This window comes from Talpa occidentalis, unplaced genomic scaffold (genome assembly GCF_014898055.3).
Source record: "Talpa occidentalis isolate TD23 unplaced genomic scaffold, MPIMG_talOcc4v2.1 talOcc4.15, whole genome shotgun sequence".
NCBI lineage: Eukaryota > Metazoa > Chordata > Mammalia > Eulipotyphla > Talpidae > Talpa > Talpa occidentalis.
In genome coordinates this window covers 45,571,513-45,588,035 of record NW_023601543.1, presented here as the reverse complement: position 1 = coordinate 45,588,035, position 16,523 = coordinate 45,571,513, and the positions used below count along the sequence as shown (strand labels likewise).

Here is a 16,523-nt window from a genome sequence, read left to right as displayed (position 1 = left end):
GGGGAGAATCGGTTGTAGGCCAGAGGCATGGGAGTGAAAGAATTCACCAGAAACAGAGTGGAGAACAAAATATGTGGGTTTATTGAAATACACTGTTAAGGGGAGCAGCGGGTGAGGCAGGAGTGGTCTGCTATGCAAAAGAGTGAGGGTCCGAAGACTTTATTTATGCTCCTGGCATCATTGACTGTTTCAGGTGACTAGTCTTTGGTGTGTCCTGACATATGATCTGAGTTAGCATAGAGGATCATCAGCTCTTCAGACCATCAGCTTAATGTCCAGGTTCCCATGTCAGTCCCATCCACTCCTTTTAATCCATTCACACCTCCCAAACTTGCCTGCTGGGTAAAGAAAGGGGGCTTGGGTTTTTTTAATTTAGCAATGATACCACGAGAGTGTGTAATTCATTTCTATCCATTAGTTCAGAGGTTGATTTTGTGGAAATTATTCCGTGTGGTTGTAAGCAGGTTATGCTTTGCTTTCTAAGTAATTGCTCAAGATACCCGTTTTGTATCGGGACTGCCCTATAACAAAACCACGTGGCTGGGTCAAATATGATGTCTGAAGCCTGAGGCAAAGTAACTTCCTTTTTCTCCTTCCACTGATATCTGAGGCCACACTGCAGGCTGCTATGGAACTCAGAAGTTTGAATCTTCTCATGTTGATCTCCTAAGTTTTTTGCTTTTCAGCTTATCCCATCCTTTGCTAGAATATGTTTAAGTTTTATGACTTTGTGTTTTTATTTGTGACTATTTCCTGATCTTTGCCTCAGGTGATTTTTGCAACTATGGTTCTTTGTTTGAATAAGAAAGTTCATGCTTGGGGCTGCCAGCAAGTAAGGTAGATGAAGCCTCAGGATTGAGACGTAACTGGTGATGATTGTAGACCTAATGGGATTTTGGAGAGTTCGTTCTGCAAGATCTGGTTCAGAAAAAAGTAGAGTGCCTTTATCTGGATTAAGTTCACTACTGAGAAACTTTGCCTACAAGGTTTGGGGTAGAATTCAAATGCCACTTGAATTCTTGGAGTTGTTTGATTGCTAGTGAATGACAAGTTCCCAAAGTCCTGGCTTCCTACTAAGGAAGATCTGTTTTGGAAATCACTCTATTTTCTATGAAATGTTTTTGCATGAGGCAGTTACACCAGTTTTTGATACCTCTGTTATCATCCCTCCCTAGTTTGATGGACTTGATTTGTACTTTGATTTTGGTTTTTGCTCTTTCAGCTTCTGTTGCAGGAAACCCTAGGATTGATTTCAGTGGAGCACTGGAAACCCTGAGATGTAAATAATTCCAGGAGTCCCCCTTGGTAATAGCTTTAACTGAACTTTTTTTTTCCTTTTTCTAAAGTCTAAGGCATTTAGGATAACAACTAGAACTACATGACCTTACTCTCTAGTTTTAAGAATTTGATTTTGATTCCATGGGAAAAATAAACCTTGATTTTGATTTTGGCTTTTAAACAAAATTTTTATTTTTACTAACTTTTTATGTTTGTTGTGGGCCTGTGTTTTGATTTTTCCTTTTTGTCTCTTTGCAAAATGTTTTTGCAGGTACATGTATGGTTTAGGTAAACAAAAAGCCTGGGTACTTCAAAGTGAGTAAAACTGCCTTTCCATAAGGCAGTGGTGCAAAAAATCTAGCCTCAGAAAACTAGGGTTTTTGGGCCTCCCTGGTGGCCCACGGATTAAGTCTCAGCGCTATCACCACGATAGCCTAAGTTCAATCCCCAACCAGGGAGCTAACCCACATATGGTGCAACAGACCTCTTCTGTCTTGCCCACTGCTCCTCTTAGCAGTGTATGTCCATAAATCTGCCTGCTCTGCACCCCCTCAGTCTCTAGTGAATCCTCTTACCCCCATCCCCTGCACCTCTGGCTTACACCCCAGTTCTACACAAAAATAAATAAAAATAAAAATTTTAAAAAGCCCCCAAAACTAGGGTTTGTCCTCATAAAGAAGTACAGAAAGAGCACTGTGTTTTTGCAAATATTAAGTAAAACTGCAGTCATATTAAGTACTCCATGTGGCTTAAATGAAAACAATGGGAGCTGTCTATGTCTACATGTTGTATGTCTATATGTAGTCTCCTTTTATGTCTAATTGTTTTGGCCATCAGGAATAAAAAATTGGTATAAGAAATGACTACAGGGGCCTCACTGGTGGCCCAGGCGGTTGAGCGCAGTGCTGTGAAGCTGTCCGCAGCCTCTGCAGTGGCGGTTCGATCCCTGCCGGCCTTGGAGCAACCCACATGGTGAGCAGACCTCTCCTGTCTTGCCCGCTGCTCCCCTCAGCAGTGTATTTAGTCAGTCTGCCTGTTCTGTTCCCGCTCTGTCTCTGGTAAGTCCTCTCACCCTCCCATGCATCTGGCCTGTACCCTGGTTCTTGTATAAATAAAAAATAAATTAAAAAAAAACCTTAAAACTTGAAAAAAAAAAAAAAAAGAAATGACTACAGGGCCTCCCTGGTGGTGCAATGGGTAAAGACACAACCTGCGAAGCTGTCCGCAGCCTCTGCAGCATGAGTTGGTTCCCCCAGCTGGCCAGGGAGCAACCCACATGCCGCAGCAGACCTCTCCTCTCTCTCCCGCTGCTCTTCTCAGAGTGTATTTCACTAGATCTGCCTGTTCTGCTCCCCACTCTGTCTCTGGTGAATCCTCTCACCCCCCACACCTCTGGCCTGTACCCCAGTTCTTGTATGCATAAATAAATAAATCTTTAAAAAAAACTCCAGTTATGGGATCAAAATAAAAGTTTAAGGTGTGATTATTAGCATTGCACTGGTGCACTTAGCTGGAGCTTTCACTGTAATCAGATGGGTTTCTTTTTTTAATACTTTTGACAAAACTTTCCAGAAATCTAAATTATGAAAATTGGTGTCTTTTGTTTGGTTGATCAGCAGGAACTTTATGAAACCTCAGTAGAGCACCTGAGACACTCCATAAAATTTCTCTCTTTCCTCATGGGAAAGACAGTACATGAATTTGACCTATTTGGTATTTATCTAGTAAACTGGAACTTAATGAAACACATTGTCACTTGGCAAAAATGTTTAACCTTGGCATAGACATAAATATTAACATTGGTGATTTAAACTTTATGTGAAACCTTTTAAGTGTCAGATATATAAATTGTCAATTTGATTGTTATTGTTCTGAAATATTATAAGTTATAATGCTGAACAATGTCCTTGTCTACTATGTTATCAGATTTTAATTTTAGTTCATTTGCAGACATTGTTTCTGGAGAAATTAAAAGGAAAAAAAAATCTTTGACTCATGCTAATTGATGGAACCAAGAGTGGGAATTTTCTACACAGGACTGGACTATTGGAGATGGACATAATTTTGATCAAGTTTTTTTTTGTTTAAAAATGATACTGGTTTTTGGTTTTTTGTTTTGACTCAAAGAAAAAAAATTTTTTTTTAAAGATTTATTTATGCATACAAGAGCTGGGCTGTAGGCCAGAGATGCAAGGAGCTAAGAGGATCACCAGATACATAGTGGGGAGCAGAACAGGCAGATCTACGGAAATACACTGCTGAGGAGAGCAGCAGGTAAAACAGGAGAGGTCTGCTCCGCTATGTGGGTCAGCTCTCTGGCCCGGGATTGAACTAGTGCTGCAGTGGTGCTGATAGCTTCATAGTACTGACACTTAACCCCTTGCACCACCAGGGAGATCTGGAAAATTTTTTTTAAACTGACCAGGATCTGTGGCAATGTCAAACTGCATTTTTGTAAGCAGAGCTAACTTGTGTTGCGTATTCTCTCTTCTTGATACCATTATAATATGGAAAAGTGGTGATAATTCTTACTACTCATGGCAATGTGTCTGTCTTTGCATAATTTCAATGAGGAATTTTCTCTCTCCTTAAGCTAGAGAATTGGAAATATATCTCATTATGTGGTTTTGACTGAAATTTTTTTGAAGATTGAGTTTGAGCTGAGCCAAGAAGAAAAGTGCCTGCCACATTCCTTGCAGGATTCTAGAGACCTCCAACAAAGGTGGAGAGGCTTTCCTCCATTGACAGGACTGGAAAACCTGGAAAGAAAAAGTCCTGGGAACCTTGAAGAGGAATTCTCAGGTGGAGTCTGGTAAGACCGCGGCCTTGGCCCTAAAGCAAGTACCAACTGGATGTTGAGAGCCCAATCTAAGATCCCTCATGGAGCATCCCAACAAATTGCTGCTTGGTTATTCTGCCCTGTGAGTTTATGCAAAAATGGGTCAAGTGGATTGGAATTAGATTTATTTCACAAATGCATTTTGCTACTGCTGTTGGATAGAATTGGAATGAGGGTGGAGAGAAAATGATTTTAAATAAGGAGAACCAGTTTAAAGTTTTTTTTTGTTCTTTTTTTTGTATTCTGTTTGCTATTTGTTTGACTAATGTTTCTAATTTTTTTTCCTTTTGGCTTGGACTGATCAACTATTTTCTAGAAATGGAGGACTTTGCCACACAGGCCATCCATGGACAATGCCTCTGGATTGCTATTTCCTTTGAATGCACTGGAACCCTTAAAAAGACTGTTGCCTGAGGCTGCACCCCCAGATATTCATCACCATAGAAATGGTGGCAAACATGAAAAGGGGGGATTTTGTTAGAGCCACACCTCCATGAAGGGGAGATTCCATTTTTCCCACCCCCACTTGAAGTGGACTTCCTGAGTGGGGCAACTATTGGAAACTAGAGGTGGAGTTAAGCAGTCATGCCCAGTATAAAACTGAACACATGCAGACTCAGGTCTTCTTGCTTTTGTGGCCCCAACTTGGACCCTGGTACTTCTTATTAGCAGGATGACCACGTGTTGGCCTTTTAACTTTCTTACATTCTTTCTCTGCCCCCCACCTGCCTTCGTAAATAAATTTTTTTTTCTTAATTTCTCTCTGTATGTCTGATTTTGGGTTTTGTCCTGAGTTCTAAAGCATGTGGGTGAGGACTCACCCAGGTCACCCCATTTCCCCTGGGGCATCCTGGAGAGGCACTAATTTGTGTGGCTTTGAGGACTTTTTTTTTTTAGCAAGGCACAAACACCCAGGTGAAGGAGAGGAGAAAGTTGGTTTGCAGCACAAACCCAAGGTTAGAGGTTTATGGGGCTGGTTTAGCAGATAGGGCTGCAAAGGTAACTGAGGGTTCTGGTGGGAGACTAGTTCAGGCAATCAAGCATGGGGTTAGGAAAGGTTCAGATGGGAAGGAAAAGAGGCTGGGAGGGGCTCTTTGAGGGCTCAGAGAACCAAAGGGAGCCATATGAAGTAAAAGAACAAATGTTATATGAGTGAATGCCTGAGGGAACAGGAAAGCTATCCCCCCCTTTGGAGGGATAGCTGGGCCACAATAAAGATGTGCATTGGGTGTGGGTGGATGAAATGGAATGGAACAGGTAATTGAGAGAGTCAAGGGACTGAGAGACTGTTGGTAATATCATCTCCATGGGCAATGAGACCCCTGAGAGCTGGGAATGATGGCAGAGAGGTGCCAGTATCTTTTCTTGAAGAGGGAATTGCAGGAGATATGTGGATTTTCTAGGCAGACTGGGATAAAAGGATAGCCATTCAAGATAGAGGGCTGAGACCTGGAAAAGAATGGTTGGAAGTGTGAAACAGCCTGATCTTTTCAGGGAACTGAAAGCCTGTGAGTTTCAGGAATGTAGGAGCAGATGAGCCTGCATTAGCAGGTGGAGTTGACCTATGATGCACGGCCCCAGGGGTGGCAGGAGATGGTGTGGAGATGAGAAGAGTTTTGGCTTAACTGATTTATATTTTAGATTTTTTAAGGTGAAGTGTGGAAAATTAGGGTCAGGTAGGTTAGAGTCCCAGAGAGCAGTTAAAGGGCTATTACGATTGCCCAGGCCAGTAGCAAGGGAGTGGCACTGGCAACGGAGGTGGAAGATGAATTCCAGAGCTATTTTGATATTACACATGTGTTCTTGCAGCTCTATAAGCTTTTATCTATTTTCAGCTTGCAATATGAAAGCCTGGTAGGTTTATTTTTCCAGTTTATGCTTTAATGGCTTAACTCTTCACCCCAGAAGCAGCTGTTAGGACCTTTGAGAAGGGATCCCTATTGCTCATATCTCCACTTTTCTGCTGTACAGATCAGGGGATACAATTATCTAAAGCTTTTGGGCTCAGCTAACTTTTTTTTGTATTTAAAGAGTAGGTTTATTAGGGAAAGGGACAGAAGAATAAAGGACACTTGCATAGACACAAGCGGGCAGGAAAAGCTGCCCCGAAAGGGACAGGTTTGTTGAGAGAGGCCTGCATGGTTGCAGGCGAGTGGCCTTGAGGAGAGCTGCCTCCGCTGAGGGAGGTTGGTGAAGAGAAGGCCCGGCATGGACAGGTCACGGGCAGGCAGGAGGCTGCTGCCCTGAGGAGGGCGAGAGTTGGTGAAAAGAAGACCTGCATCGGCACAGGTGGGCAGTGGAAGTGCTACGCAGCTAACTTTATTTGCTTTTGTTTCTGTCTGTCAAGTCCTTCAAGCTAATCTGAGGCAAGAATTTGATCTCTTGAACATTATGGGTTCCGGCTGTTCCTTTTTCAGTGCTCTCTTGCTTGGAGGTACATGTGTGGCCAGTTGAAGGGGACAATACTTACAGAAAGTTGAACTCAGTATGTGAAACTATCTGACAAGCTCCAGTCAATACCTCCCCTCCTTTCTCAGAGTTACTTATTGATATTTTTGGTAGACATAATTCTAATATGGCCCCCAAGATTCCTGCTTCCCCGATGTAAGGTCAGGAATGGCCACGGAGCAGGTTTTCTGATCCAGCAGACCGGGTAAAGGAGGAGTCAGAGTCCTCAGTGGCTTTTGCAGGCTTTTATTGGGATTAACCGGGTACATGGCAGGTAAGGGTGCTGGGGGGCCGGGAGGCTGGCAGGCCTCCCAGCCCCCAGCAAGTCTTTACTCTGGGCTCTCCGGCCTTCTCTCACGTTCTCTCACATTCTCTCACGTTCTCTCTGCTTCTCTCTTGGCTTCTCTCTTGGCTTCTGCTGGTGTCCCTGTGACGCCGCCCTTAAAAGCCCAGTCTTAGCCCAGGTGAATCCCATCTACCTAGGCCCACACCCTATTCCAGGTGCCCGCCATCAGGCATGCATTCAGGACCACAGGGTTCTGTCATCTATCCTGATGGCGGGAGGGCAGAAAAGCCTGATACTTTTTTCCTTACCCTACACCCGATGAACACAAACCCTCTCCTAGAAATTTATCCAAAACCAAATCTAGGTGCTTGTAGGGTAAGGTAAAACGTATCAGGCTTTTCTGCCCTCCCGCCATCAGGATAGATGAGGGAGCCCTGTGATCCTGAATGCATGCCTGATGGCGGGCACCTGAAGTGGGTACACCTGCGCTAAGACTGTGCTTTTTTTTTTTTTTAAGGGCAGCGTCATGGGGACGCCAATAGAAGCCAAGAAGCCAAAGAGAAGCCGAGAAGGCCAGAGAGCCCAGATAGTGAGGATCTGCTGGGGGCTGGGAGGGCTGCCAGCCTCCTGGCCCCCCAGCACCCCTGCCTGCCATATGCCTGATGAACCCCAATAAAAAACCTGCAAAACCACTGAGGACTCTGACTCCTCCTTTACCTGGTCTGCATGGGATCAGAAAACCTGCACTATTCCTGACCTTACAGTGCTACTGTGAAGGGATTGTGCAGATGTAATTAAGGTCCCAAATCAGCTAACTTGAAGAAATAGATTATCCTGGGTAAGCCTAACCTAATCAGGTGAGCTCTTAGATGGGATTGGGCTCGTAGGGTATGGTAAAAAAAAAAAAAATCAGACTTTTCTGCCCTCCCATCATTAGTATAGATGATGGAACCCTGTGGTCCTGAATGCATGCCAGATGGCGGGCACCTGGAGTGGGGTGTGGGCATGATTAGGTAGGTACACCTGGGCTGAGAGACTGTGCTCATAAAGGCAGTGTTACGGGGAAACCAGCAGAAGAGTAGAGTGAAACAGCAAAAGAAAGAGCAGAGCGAAAGAGAACCAGCAGGGAAGCACAGGCCATGAGAGGACACCAGAGAGCCCAGAAAGAGTGAAGACTTGCTGGGGGCTGGGTGGCCTCTCAGCCTCCTGGCCCCCAGGCCCCCCTGCCTGCTGTGTACCTGGTAAATCCCAATAAAGGCCTGCAAAAGCCACTGAGGACTCCAGGACTCTCTCCTTACCCCGTCTGCTCGAATCAGAGATCCCGCTCTGGCCCTTCCTGCCACTACAGCTCTTCTGTCACAGACAAGGACTAATTAGTTTGATTTATAGGAGGCATGGAAAATAGCCAAATATATAGAAACAAAGTAGAATGGTGGTTACCCAGAGGGAGGAGGGAACGGGGAATGGTTATTTGTGGATAGAATTTCAGTTTTGCAAGATGAAAAAGTTCTGGAGATCTGTTGTACAACAATGCAAATGTACGAAATATTACTGAACTGCACGTTTAAACTGTCTTAGGTGGGAAATATTAAGTTTTCCTTTAAAATCTCAATTTTCAAAAGGTGGGAGTAGGGACTGTGCTTTTTCTGGTGAGATTCAAAGTACGAGGAATTTGCCCAAGGAAGAATCTCCATTGCTAACTTTGAAGATGGAAGGACCACCCGGCAAGAAATGTGGGTCGCATCTAAATGCTGAGAGTCAGGATATGGGAGACTCAGTCCTTAGGACTACAAGGAACTAAATCTGAGACAACCACAGGAGTTCGGAAGAACCCTGAGCCCCACCTGAGTTTGCTACCTGACTGACACCTTCATTTCAGTGTGCTAGACTCTGAGCAGGGGACCTAGTTAACCTGTGCTTGGATTCCAAATCCATGGAAACAGAGTAGATGGGGGTGGGGTGGGTGTGTGTGTGTGTGTGTGTATGTGTGTGTGTGTTTGTGTTCGCATGCACATGAGCGCGCACGTTTTGTTTGTATGTTGAGGAAATTTTTATTTAAGCATTGTATCTAGAAGCAGATACACAAATTTTTATACAATTTGTTTCCAGAAATATACAAGCACTTACTATAATTTGTTAATAAACAAACTACATATTACAACCAATGGACTTGAATCATTGATCATTCTCGGGGTTCTGAGTACAAATGGTACACATGTGATTCAAAATATACCAAAAAAAGTATTAACTACTGCAGTCTGAATTACAAATACAAATTCCATGGCACTCCAACATGACTAAAATTTCTTGAACCCAACATGTATGCTTATTTAAAAATTCTGGAAGAAATTTCATTATCTCTAGTTGTAGAGTTTGGAAAACTTTCCAGAAAAGTTATGTATGGAACTGTCAATTGTTCCTTACTAGGTCCTCCCTGGTGGCACAAATGGTTAAGCCTCAGCATTATGAAGCTATTGGCAGCCACTGCAGCTCAAGTTGGATCCCCGGCCAGGGACCTGACCCACACATGTTGCAGCAGACCTCTCCTGTCTCGCCTCCGGCTACCTACAGCAGTATATTTCAGAAGATCTGCCTGTTCTGCTCCCCTCTTTGTCTCTGGTGAATCTTTTCACTGCCTGCACCTCTGGCCTGCACCCCAGCTCTTGTATGCATAAATAAAATAAATCTTAAAAAAAAAATTCACATTTGAAGAAAAGCCACTATATATGTTAAATATAATATATTAAAACATAGCCTATAATATATAAATATATATTATACAATATATAAATATTTAAATCTAAAACATAAATATATAACATACATAATATGTAAAATATATACCTATATATAATCATTCATAAAGGAATATTTCTCATGTATGTGATATGTACTATAATTAAAATTGCCATTTCTTTTTTTTTTTTTTTTTTTTTTTTTGTGGGACCCTCGCCAGCGGCCGGGGAACGAACCGGCGCTGCAGAGGCTGTGGGCAGCCTCGCAGCCCAGCGCCCAACCGCTGCACCACCAGGGGAGGCCCAAAATTGCCATTTCTGAAGGTTTTTTTAATTTTTATTTTTTTTAAAGATTTATTTATGCAAACAAGAGCTGGGGTACAGGCCAGAGATGCGAGGGGTGAGAGGATTCACCAGAGACAGAGTGGGGAAGAGAACAGGCAGATTGACCGAAGTACACTGCTGAGGGGAGCAGTGGGTGAGACAGGAGAGGTCTGCTGCGCCATGTGGGGTGCTCCCTGGTTGGCCAGGGATTGAACTCGTGCTACAGAGGCTATGGATTGCTTCCTAGTATGGTGCTTACCCCCTTACGCCACCAGGGAGGCCCCTGAAGGCATTTTTAGAAAATATTTAGACTTGTAGCATTAGCAGAGACATTGTATATAAGATTTTTTTAGATTTTATCCTATTTAATACTTGCTTATAAATTCTGTGTACTTTATAGTGTATTTCATACGTGCCAATGATTTATCCTTTTTTAAAAGATTATTTATGCATACAAGAATTGGGGTGTAGGCCAGAGAGGCTTCACCAGAAATAGAATGGGGAGCAGAACAGGTGAAGGCACTGAAATACACTGCTGAGGGGAGCAGCAGGTGAGACAGGAGAGATCTGCTGTGCCATGTGGTTTAGCTCCCTGGCTGGGATCGAATTCATGCTGCAGTGGCTGGTGATAGCTTGCTAGTGCTGTCTTTAACCCCTGTGTCACCAGGGAGGCCTGATTTACCCTTCTGGAACATAATTTTTGTAGAGTGAGAGAGCTGCCCTCTGGAATTGGTTTCCTTAAAATACATGATCATTTCCTGTGATAAATATTTTGACCTTCCAAATTTTCAGATAGTACACCAAGCAGAAAGTGATGACTTTTTTTAGACAGAGACAGAAATTGTACAAATTTGCCCTATAGCTTGCTTATCATCTGTAAAAATGCATAATAGTATCCTAGCAAGTCTGTCAATAGCTCTTCCCTTGATCATGTTTTGAGATGAAACACTTTCAGAAAACAATTTGATCCATTTTTTATGACAAATGGACACAGCTTTCCTGTTTCCTTTCTTTTTTTGTTTTCAGCTTAGAGTTTTACAAGTGTATATTTAAAAATCAAGTACAAGTTTTCCCCTATGTTATTTAAGTTACTACTCAATGGGATCTAAAAATAGAACCAAAATGTTCTTAGACCAAACTACAGGATGAAGTTTTACCTCTTTCATTTTCCCCTTTCATTTTCCACCAGACTGAGTATCACATAAGGCAAACCTTTCATATTGTGCTGTACTACTTTCATCAAATGGCTCTCTATAAGAAAGCAAAAATAGTGCAATACCACTTTCTTTCTGCTTATAAATTTAATGAATTTCTTGACAAGTGTTTTTTTGGGTTTTTTTTATAGAGGCATGTTTTATTTATTTATTTGTTTTGTTTATAAATGCACTGGGTACAGTCAGAAGCGCGGGAGGGTGAGAGAATTCACCAGAGCCAGAGAGAGGAGCAGAGCAGGCAGAAGGACCGAAGTACACTGCTGAGGCGGGCAGCGGGTGGCAGGAGAGGTCTATGCGCCATGTGGGACCCTCCTCTGGTGGCCGGGGAGCAGCCGGGATCGAATCGGCGCCACAGAGGCCGCGGGCAGAGGCTGTGGGCAGCATCGCAACCCAACGCTCAACCGCTGCGCCACCGGGGAGGCCCTCTTGACAAGTGTTTTAATTTTTATCATTACACTACCAGAACCTAACAATTTCAGGACATATTTTTTAAAGTATTTTATATTATGGACATACAAAGGCACACAAAAAGTCTGCTTTTTTTTTGACACATTTTTTAATTTTTTTTAAATAATAAATTTTATTTTTATATTCCCCCATACAATTGCAAACCCCCCATTCTGACCCCAATCCCTCCCCTCCCGCCTCCCACCCCCCAAAAAGTGTCTCTGGTTCATAGTTAAAAGTCTGCTTTCTGAATTGAATAGTATGAGCATTTGTCCTCCAAAAAAACAGCAAAAAAATTACAGAAACATTCAGATGAAAATCAGAATAATCATGACAAAATAGCTTGGTCTTACACACATAGTGTTCTTAGGAAATTGAGGGAACAAGATATGTACACACCATAAAAAGGGGTTCATGTGGTCAAAAGGGGTTCATGTGGACATCTGTGAACCAAAATTTCACAACCGCTGCATGCAAATGTTTCCAGAAACATGGAGAAGTCATTTTAACAGTTATTATTAATATGCAGAGACTCTATGACACTACCAACTATCTAATACAGATGCAGAGGGACTTTTAATTCACCTTAGCTATATTTTATTTTTTTAAAGATTTATGCATACAAGAACTGGGGTGTAGGCCAGAGGTTCAGGGGGTGAGAGGATTCACCAGAAAGAGTGGGGAGTAGAACAGGCGGATCTACTCAAATACACTGCTGCGGGAGCAGAGGGCGAGACAGGAGAGGTCTGCTGCACCAGAGATTTTAACCCCATCGCCACCAGGGAGGCCCACCTTAGCTATATTTTAAATTGCTTAAAAATAAACAGTTTTACACAATAGTAGCTCAATATCTTGCATTCATTTGATAACAAGTTTACACATCTGTGATAATTCTTAATCCAAAGAGCTTGTTGTGAACACTTAAATTTCATTTTTACAATATTCTCCATATTCTGTCTTAGTAAGTGAAAATATACCAGGAAACAAAAGGAGGAGTCTCCACAACAAAGTACAATGTTCCACCCAAATTAAGTCCCTTTCCCCCTTTAAGTCAAAATACCATGGTACCACACTATTATGGCTTTGTGCCACGATTATATCTCATGTTCTTTCCTTAAGAACAAATATAGGGGCCTCCCCTGGTGGTGTAGCGGTTGAGCGCTGGGTAGGGAGGCTGCCCGCTGCCTCTGTAGTGCCAGCTCGATCCCAGCCACCAGCGAGGGTCCCACAAAAAAAAGAACAAATATAGAAAAAAAGTGGGGCTACAGATAGGTTTGTCATTCTACCTATTTTTAAATGAAAGCAGAGCAAACCTTTAAATGAGAAAGTAAGAAACATTTTGAATTACATGTGTCATCTGAGATAGAAACGTTTTCCTTTAAGGCTGTGTAAGTGGAAACAGTTTCTGGACAGGGAAATCCTGAAATACTACATTACAGCACTGTACAGTGAGTATTCTGTATTTCAAAATAAAAAATACTAGGGGGCCTCCCTGGTGGTTCAGGGGTTAAAGTCCCAGCATTGTCAAGCTATTGCCAGCCACTCTGGCATGAGTTCCATCCCAGGCCAGGGAGCTGACCCACATAGCGTGACAGACCTCTCCTATCTCGCCTGCTGCTCCCCTCAGCAGTGTGTTTCAGTAGATCCGCCTGTTCTGCTCCCCACTCTGTCTCCGGTGAATCCTCTCATTCCCAGCACCTCTGTCCTACACTCCAGTTCTTGTATGCATAAATAAATGAAATAAATCTTTAAAAAATAAACAAATTTTCTTTTTTTCTAAATCAATTCAAAACTTCATATAAACTTAAATATTGCAAGCCATTTATGAAAATTAGTTGTACAATCAAGTTCTACCCAAGAAAATGTAGACTAAGCTGAAGAAATTGAGATAAAACTTTTCCCCAGGGAAAGTATAGATAACACAAAAATTGCTATCATAGAACTATAAGATCATGCACTATTTAATAATAATTCTAGTTCCATAAGTCTTTTTATGCTATGCCAATTTGTATCAGAGTGGAATGAAAAAAGGCAACAATTCTAAATTGTTGGCATACTTTAAAAATTGTTCTCTTATTTTTTAAAATTTGTTTTCTTATGTTGGCATACATTTCTTTTTTTAAGATTTATTTTATTTATTTATGCATAGAAGAACTGGGGTGTAGGCCAGAGGTGCCAGGGGTGGAGGGGGGTGAGAGGATTCACCAGAGACAGAGTGGGGAGCAGACCAGGCAGATTGACTGAAATACACTGCTGAGGGGAGCAGCAGGTAAGACAGGAGTGGCCTGCTGCACCATGTGGGTCACCTCCCTGGCCTGGGATGGAACATGTGCTGCAGTGACTGCAGACAGCATCACAGTGCTGAGTTGTAACCATTTGGACCACCAGGGAGGGCCAAGGCAACCAGTTTACAACATCATATATGATTAAGAAGTAGGGTCTCATCTCTTCAACACACTCTGTTTTTTTTAAGGATCAATATGAAATTCAAGACACTTCCCACCCCTAAACAGATCACACTTTTTACCTAAAACTGAAACAGTTATGGCAGCAAAAGATTTTGGTGGCAATAAATGTTTGTAAATCATATGTAATCTTTTTCTTGAACCCGGTGTGAAAGATTCAGGTTTCTTCTAATCTTTCAGTCTAGTTTCTCATGTCAATAATCCTTCAATTTGTTTGAAAGAGCCATTTTTGAAGTGTCTATTCTGTTATACTGACATATACTGAAAATGGGACATGACTGTAAAGAAGAATGAACCTGCATGAATCATGATGCTCGCTTGGGCAGACTGACAGGGTAAATTGCAGATCCAGGCAAATGACACCTTGAATAACAAAAAGCTCCATTTTCAGAATGCCTGATTGAATGTTCAATTAGATCAGCAAATTGTCCTTCCACATCTGGTTGTTCATAAAAGCAAAACCTACTATTTGAGTGCTTAATTCTATTATGAAGTGTTTTTGCCATGGGAGAGATAGCTTGAGCCTAAAAGATAATGGTCATCAGAACTCTCCCTAACAAGCAAAGAACCATCTGGCACATTTACTAGATTCTGCCTCCCAGCGTACGATTTGATCCCCACTACCACAGTACCCACTACTTTCTGTTGAATCACAAATACTTGCAGCCCCAGGAGAAGAGTCAGGATCAAAATTCAAATGGCAGCGCCTACTTTCAGACACGTGGGATATCTGTGCCACTGAGTCCACTGAAGTTCCTCTGGATTTGATTATTCTGCATTGCAGGGAGCAATGGTGAGCGTGGAGGGCCATCGCCAGACTCTCGTGGGCTTTCCAACGCGATGCTTGTGACGTCAAGCCATTCGTAGCCTAAGTCACAAAGATCTCCGGGGCAACAACTAGGTGCTGGTCTACCTAGTGATTTTTCATTTTCAGAGAAAGAACTCCACTCGAGAGGGAACTGCAGACATTTACATGGGAGAAGAGTTCAGACAATAGTGAGGCGATCCTTCCGAAGGATCCATCCCGTCTCCACAGGCACAGGCCAGTCTCCATTCTGAGATTCTGATCTCTTCTGTTAATTGTTTTGTTCTTGGCACACAGTTTCAGACCTCACTGGTTTTGAGCTTCCACATCTTTAAAAATGGGGGGTGTTGAAGGAGGGGGAAAAGGCGTCCTCACAGGGCAGAGCTCCCAGAGGGTGTTTGCCCTTGCCTTTTCACTTTTGTTCTGCAAAAAGTCACCTTTCAAACGTACCTATTAGACTTTTAGTCTTGGATCCATTTTTCCCCATCTTTTTCATCTTCACTGTTGCCATCACGGCTGGTCATATCTTTACCATGAGCGCTGCCAAATAAAGAATCGTTTCCCAAACTCACTGACTAGTGATGTTACTGTAGTACTATGAAATCACTTTCTTCTTTACTCTTACTCAAGTTTAAAGATTTCTCGAAGGTTTAGTGACTAATTTTCTTTGTTATGACTGTTTACCCACTCCAGGGGGCTCAATCTCTCTCTGGAATATTATCCCCCCCCAACATCTGGAGAGCCCGCGGCGCTACATCTACATATTTTCCAGCTGCATTTCGCCTTTGGAGCCATTTTCCATCGGCAGCCCTGGCGGCGGAAGAGGAGGCGGAGGAGGCGGCGGAGCAGCAGCAGGCGGCGGCGGCCGCAGCTTGTGTCTCAGGCTCCCTTGTCCTATGCTGACGGCATAGGACAGATGTGTTGCTGCAGAATGTGTTGTCTTAAAGCTACTACATTTGTTGTAATTTGTTATACAGCATTAGAAAATGATATGCCTTTAGTGGTGTTATTAGGATGGCAAAGTTTGGGGTCGAGGTTGAAGAAACAGCTGATTTATTTCAGATGATTCTGAATTTAGAATTGCTGCACATAAAAAGAGAGGAAAGAAAAAAGCAGCCAGAATTCAGTGTGAAAGATAAATACAAAGGCGTCTCCTTCAAAACCCGGGTCGGGCCTTGGTTGTCAACTCGCCTTATGTCTGAAGTGATTGTTCGTCCCCCAGATATTTCTAGACAGCTATGTATTTTATCACCTAAATAATACTCTTCTGCTTCTGTGCTCTGGTGACTTTTTGTAATGACCTACATTACACTACCTGGGCTCCAACATCCTCGAGGGGAAGATGTTGTTGATTTGTGGATCTCCCACAGTGCTTTGCATAAAGTCTAGTAAATGTTACTTGATTGGCCAAAGAAGATGTGTTTGTCCTTGAAACTAAACACTCCAGATGCTGTTCCTGGAAGGTACCTGGAGGGGATTCTTGAGACTCCCACAGGGATTTTGTTTTTACTGAGCCACTCTGAGCCCTACCTTTCAGCTTTCTGCAACAGCAAAATGTATCGTTACGTCTTCTGACTCTTCTCTCAGGATAAGGAACCTTAGACCAGAAGTTTCCATGCACCAAATAACCTGCCTAGCTGGGAACAGGAGCTGGCATTTAACAACGAAAAGTTTTACTTCAT

The 16,523-nt window shown here is 42.7% G+C and overlaps 1 pseudogene; it reads right to left on the bottom strand.

Moving 5' to 3' along the window:
• Positions 1-14,230: 14,230 nt before the first annotated feature.
• Positions 14,231-15,352, bottom strand: LOC119245625 (suppressor of cytokine signaling 6-like; annotated as a pseudogene).
• Between the last annotated feature and the right edge of the window lie 1,171 nt (positions 15,353-16,523).